A 6,626-nucleotide genomic window follows, 5' to 3' on the forward strand; every position below is an offset into this window, starting at 1 on the left:
CATCTACTGCTGGTAAAAAAAAAAGTAGGATGCATATCATGTATAGAATGATCACAGTTACATAAACATATTTACATAACTATTTGTGGAGATATCTAGAGAGATCATCATGTTCAAGCTGTTACCTTTGGTGGTGGGATTCTGGGTAACTTTTTACATTCTTTATAATTTTTCAGGTTGAATTTTTGAACATTGGTATATATTGTTTTCAGAAAAATCTTTAAAACAGATAGATAGATGATAGATTAGATAGATACTATCAAGCTGTAACTTAGCGAAAACAAATATACATATTAGTGGGAATCAGATGGGTGGTTCTAGCTATAGTACACATGGTTCTGGGGATTGTGGAGGAGATAAAGCAGGCTGAGAACAGAAAAGAAGGCCCACCTTGCAAGGCACCAGTGTTTGCTGGTGCGCGGGAAGACATATACACATAGAATACATACAGGAAGACAGAGACACATAGAATCATGGAATTTTGACACTAGAAAGGACCTCAAGAGTGGTTGATGGTTATTTTACAGCACAAAAATGGCCTCCAGGGCAATGTGTCATGGTTATAAGCACAGGTTCTAGAATCAGAACAGGTTTGAGTCATGGCTTTGCCCCTATTAACTGTGTGACTTGGGCAAGTTCTTGAACCTCTCTGTGCCTTAGTTTTCTCATCTGTAAAACGAAGACAGTAATATATCTATAGCATAGGGTTATGAGGATGAAATGAGCTAATACACATAAGGCACTTTTAAAATGTCCAGCACAGAGTCAACAAATGTGGGCTGTTATTACTATTATTGTAGTTGAATATTTCTGCATTTATTCATGCTGTGACTTTTGAGAAATAAACTTTCTCTCCTTTTCCACACCTCTAGACCTTCTTCGAGCCTCAGTTCAAAAATCACTATCTCCATGAAGGCATCCCCAACTCTCCAGGAAAAATTATTTCCTATTGTTTCTGAACATCAGAAGGTTTTTGGCTTATTCCATGACCCACTGAAAAGTGCTCCCAGGTAGGCCATCCACAGGGAAACCCTTCCACTTTGCTTGGAAGAGATCATCTTGGTGATAAATTCACAAAAATGCAAGCAGCCTAGGAGTTCTAGAGATCCTAGCTGGCCTGAGGCCATCAAGGGGAGCTGGGTACAGGCCTGGGGATGCCCAGGCATTTTCTATTTCTCCATGTCCAACTGGTGATAATAATAACAATCCAAAGGGAAAGGTGGAGGAAGAGGGGAAATGTCTCTATAAGACAGAAAAATAGGAGTAAACCTATAAAGGTGCCCCGATTCTCATTCTACTAGCAATTGATATTCAACACTGGGACTAGAACTGACAAATCTGGAAGAAAAGTCATTTGGATCATGGGTTATTGGGCCTTTATCATTCTTATTTTCTAAAACAGGGATGAGCAAACGACAGCCTGTAGGTCAAATATAGCCCATCTCTTGCTCTTGCACAGCCTGTAGGCTTAAGACTATTTACATGTTGTTAATGGTTGAAAAATAAATAAAATGAAGAAAAATACTTTGGGGCGTGTGAAAATTATATAAAATTCACATTTCAGTGCCCATGGGTAAAGTTTTATTGGAAAGCAGCTGCACCCATTGGTTTATATATTGCCTATAGCTGTATGAGTGCTGTAACAGTAGTGTTGAAAAGTTCTGACAGAGACCGATCTCCTTTTCAATATTACTATATTTACCATCTGGCCCTTTAGAGGAGAAATTTGCTGACTCTTATTTTAAAGCATCTCTCTGACATAGGTGCTCGTAGCTACATCAGTGCTGCAGAGAATACTGCTTGCTTTTTTTCATTTCTTCCACTGAAAACATAGAGTGGACTTCCCTTGCAACGTGAGATTTTGCTTAAAAACAAAGAATTTGGAATCACAGACTGTTTTGAAATGAAAAAGACTAAAGATCATCTTACAATGCTTCCCAACATGGGCCCCCTTATTCATTATTCACAAGAAGGAAGTAATGAGCTATGTTAAAAATTTTTGTTAAAAAGGACAGGCACAGAGTGGCTCATACCTGTAATCCCAGCACTTTTGGGAGCTGAGGTGGGCGGATCACTTGAAGTCTGGAGTTCGAGACCAGCCTGGCCAACAAGGTGAAACCCTGCCTCTACTAAAAATACAAAAGTTGGCCAGGTATGGTGGTGTGCACCCGTAATTCCAGCTACTTGGGAGGCTGAGGCAGGAGAATCGCTTGAACCTGGGAGATGGAGGTTGCAGTGAGCTGAGATCACGCCACTGCACTCCAGCCTGGGTGACAGAGTGAGATTCTGTCTCAAAAAAAAAGTTTTTTTTAAACCTGCAAATATTTACTTAAAACATCTAGCTTTTGGCTAGAATTATAATTAAAAATTATAAAATTTTCATTCTACAGAATTGGAATAAAGAGGGATGCTTGAGGTAGTAAAAAAAATTGGGGAATCATTGTCCTGTGGAATACTGTTTGACAGAGGTCACAAGCAAATTAGTGGCAGACCATGGTCAATTGCCTCTTAGTTCTGGGTTTACAACCTTACTTACTCTATCTGGATCCAGAAAGAATGAACAGTTTTATAACACATTCTGGAAAGAGGCAGGGTATAGTTGGGTGTAGTAAGTAAACAGATTTTTCCACTGTGCTTATAACTGGTGACTCATCTCAGCCAATGGGGAATCCAGGAGGAGGTCAACACTGGCTATGCCTCCCCTCCCTCTGCAGCTCCAGATCCTGTCCACAAGCCGCTGGCTGCACACAGTGATCACCCATAAGCTGTCATTGAGGAAACTTTTGCTTCATATGGGATGTGAATCATGAATGAATCAGAAGCCTCTCCCTCCCCCATGCCCTGACTGATAAAACACAAGCTCCTGTACTTACTAAGTTCTCTTAGCCGTGTACTGGGTATAACTGGTTTCCTTTCCTGGACTCCAAGTGCAGGTTAAATTTTTCCTATAGTAGTAGACACAGGAAATGTTCTCAGGCTTAGCTGGCAGAGCTAAATAAATTAAAAACACACACACACAAACACAAAAATTTCAGTACACAATAAATATTGCCAGCATTGAACATTTTTAATGGAAAATATGCTGATCAAAACCTAGATTTTTTTGGTTAGTTGCTAGGTGTAACCTAGCAATCAGGTTCAATGGAAAGAATCTAACTTCATCTCTTTAATTATTCCCTTTCAAGAGCTAGATTTCTACTTTTTAAGAAATCCTTTTTTACATTCTTACTTACAAGTAACATTTGAGAAGCAAGCATTTTTAAAACACCAAGAAATACATACAAAGTATTTGTGATATACTCAGTAAAGCATCAAATGGTAGAATCACTCTGGATAATTCATGGGTAACAGATGATGTGGGCATAAGCAAGAATACAACCATGCCACACTTCAACCATGTGTATCAACAATTTTCTTTTCCAGAAGATTGTACAATAGAGAAATTTATGAAATATCTTCAACTGTATCTTCATATCTTAGAACTCTTACTCCTGAGAGCTCCCCACCCCATAGCATCCACACTTTCATAGGGAAACCAGATATTACCATCTAGAACGGGGACCTAGACCTTTAAGGGGTCCATGGGTAGAATTCAGGGGTCCATGAACTTAAATGGGGAAAATTTACATCTTTAATTTTCACTAACCTACTGTTGAAATTTAGAATTTCCTTCCATCGTAAGTGTAATCAACAAACTACAGTAATAGCATCATTGCCTGTGACTTTGTCACCATTATAAATCACAAATATTTTCATATTATATTTTGGTTGCTGCAGGTACCTTAAAATATTTATGTGGTTTGGTTGTGTCCCCACCCAAATTTTAACTTGAATTGTATCTCCCAGAATTCCCATGTGTTGTGGGAGGACCCAGGGGGAGGTAATTGAATCATGGAAGCTGGTTTTTCCTGTGCTATTCTCATGATAGTAAATAAGTCTCATGAGATCTGATGGGTTTATCAGGGGTTTGCGCTTTTACTTCTTTCTTATTTTCTCTTGCTGCTGCCATGTAAGAAGTGCCTTTTGCCTCCCACCATGATTCTGAGGCCTCCCCAGTCATTGGAACTGTAAGTCTAATTAAACCTCTTTTTCTTCCCAGTCTCAGGTATGTCTTTATCAGCAGCGTGAAAACGGACTAATACAAATAGGAAATACTATTATCACTATTTCTGAATTAAGGTAATTATTAATATTAGACCAAAATTAAGGCAATTATTAGGTCTTCTTGTTTAATGTGTTAATAAAGAAGACCACATATTACCAGATCACAAATTTGTTCCTTTAATATTTTGATGATTTCATTTCAGTATATTTTGGTATCTTTGTAATGCTATTTATTTCATTTGTGCATTTACAAACACTGTTTTGAGAATCAGCCCATAGACTTCACTAGATGACCAAGGGGTTGATCATAAACACACACACACACACGCACGCACACACACACACACACACACACACACAGACATGCACAACTAAGAGCAATTTTAGACTAAGGGCCATGTTCAGCTCTGGGGTTTATACTAAATTCTTTGTTGAGCCTTTGGCAAGATCATAGTCTTAAGAAGCAGGCATTTTTGAGAGAGGAGGGCAACTTCTTAAATTACCTTTATATATCAAAGGAAGGTCTAGTGCTTCCTAGGAAGGAAGTCTCTACCAGACAAGAAGTAGGAAAAAGCTGATCACTTCTAACAAGTAAATATGGGGGCAGGGATGGGGAGGGAATGAAAGGAAGGTAAAGCAAAGAATTCTGATGTCAGTGTTCTTGATAGAGCAGTACAAACATGCGGATGGGTCCCATGCACCAAGGTCATCTGGCTGGTAGCCTATTTCACAAGGTACAGCAAGCCTGGGGGAGGTTACCAGGCTGCAGTCTAGCAGGATTCCTCAACCGCTGGGCAAGGTACGGGTCCGTGGCCTGTTAGGAACTGGGCCACACAGCAGGAGGTGAGCAGCAGGTGGGCGAGCATTACCGCCTGAGCTCCCCACCCCCACCCCCATCCCCACCTCAGAACAGCAGCAGCATTAGATTCTCATAGGAGCTGAACCCTACGGTGAACTGTGCATGTGAGAGATCTAGGTTGCTTGCTCCTTATGAGAATCTAACTAATGATATGAGGTAGAACGGTTTCACCCTGGAACCATCCCCCAACTCCCAACCCCACCCCCTGTCCATGGAAAAATTGTCTTCCATGAAACCAGTCCCTGGTGCCAAAAAGGCTAGGGACCACTAGTCTAGGGGAAGCCTCATGTTCCACTAAGCACCAACTCTATGGAGGCATGGAAGTCCTAACAACGTGCTGGCAGAGGGCGGCCTGGTGCAGCTCCTCACGTGAGCTCCATGCAGGTGAATTTAGCACACAAGGATCCAGAAATTTCCCTGTGCCCTCAAAGTGGGGGGCGAGGATACAGCTGTGAGACTGGACCAGGCCTGGGATGAGGATGAAGCAGCTTCCATCCACAGAGGAACTTCAGGACCACGGGCAAACAACTGGAGCATAAGCTGTGGCCCAAAGCACAGGCAAAGCCAGCTGTCCCACGGCAGATGGCAGAGGGGGATCAGACCACACCAGACAGTTCAGGGAAGACAGAAGGCAACACAAGGACTTGTTCCCACACATCCAAGACTGCGGTCACATAAGCCTTGCTCATACATTCAGACACCATCTTAAGGAGGAGCAGAGGGCAAGGCAGGAACCCCAGAGAGACTGAGCTAGCCAAAGACATCTTAAACCAGAAGAAATGATACAATGTTAAAAAATTTAAGTGCTACCCACACCCTCCTCTTTCTCACCCTTGCCTGACTTTCCAGTGGTAAGGGGACTTTAGAAATTGACTTGTTTGATCATAGAAAATAGGGATGTTCCATTTCTCTGCACATCTGAATAATATTATATATATTTCAATTCTGTCAGAGGTATTACCCTATAACAAAAAGGTGGTGTAAAGGGGTTCCAGAATGGGTAGCATTCATTGTTTTGTTTTGTTTAGGTTTGGGATTTTATAAGGGCTGTAAATGTGTGTGTTTGGGTATACATTGATGTATTTGGTCTATGAACTGAGCATTGTCTACATGGGTAAAGGAGCCACTGAGAATGACAAATGAGGGTGAGGGAGAGCTAGATGGCTTCCTGTTGTGTCAACATTTCTAGCTCTCTCCAGAGAAGCTGCCTTCCTCCTAGTCCTGCACATGAGCTCGGCACCCACAGCACCCATCCAACAAGCAGTTCAAAGGCTTTCTATCCTTGCTACTTGCATGCTGAAAACCATGAGAAAGCCAGCGATCTCCAGATCTAAATGCTTAAAAAGACCAAAGTTAACTGGATCTGAATCAAATAATACTGCATGTTACATAGAGATTGAAAGCTACACCATTAACACATTTCTCAAAGAGCCCACGCAGCTTGGAACCCTCCCTGAGGATTTTTGGGGTCAGCAAGCAGAATGTTAACAAACCCCATGCCTCCCAACTGTCAGGAGGAAGTGCAAAGTCCTACAAGAGGTGAACCAAGGGTTAGCTTGCAACACCCAGGAGGAATAACTCACATACTGTCCCACTTACTCCCTGTCTCCATGGCTCAGAGACAAGGGCAGTGTGTGTACAATGCATGTGTGTGTACGGGGGG

The 6,626-nt window shown here is 41.7% G+C and overlaps 1 protein-coding gene across 3 annotated transcripts in view; it reads right to left on the bottom strand.

Annotated features, from left to right (window-relative positions):
* The window catches only part of IL31RA (interleukin 31 receptor A), a 49,487-nt gene extending 46,494 nt beyond the window's left edge, over positions 1 to 2,993 (bottom strand). The window contains exons 1-2 of one of the 3 annotated variants that reach the window (XM_058434917.1): positions 391 to 889; positions 126 to 218 (exon numbers count right to left, since the gene is read on the bottom strand). The gene's annotated coding sequence lies outside the window, so the exon portion shown is untranslated. Of the gene's footprint in view, positions 1 to 125; positions 890 to 2,873 lie in introns of those variants that run through there. The other 2 variants (XM_032147200.2, XM_058434916.1) reach the window with 2 other exon arrangements.
* Between the last annotated feature and the right edge of the window lie 3,633 nt (positions 2,994 to 6,626).

Source organism: Hylobates moloch, unplaced genomic scaffold (assembly GCF_009828535.3).
Source record: "Hylobates moloch isolate HMO894 unplaced genomic scaffold, HMol_V3 SCAFFOLD_77, whole genome shotgun sequence".
Lineage (NCBI taxonomy): Eukaryota > Metazoa > Chordata > Mammalia > Primates > Hylobatidae > Hylobates > Hylobates moloch.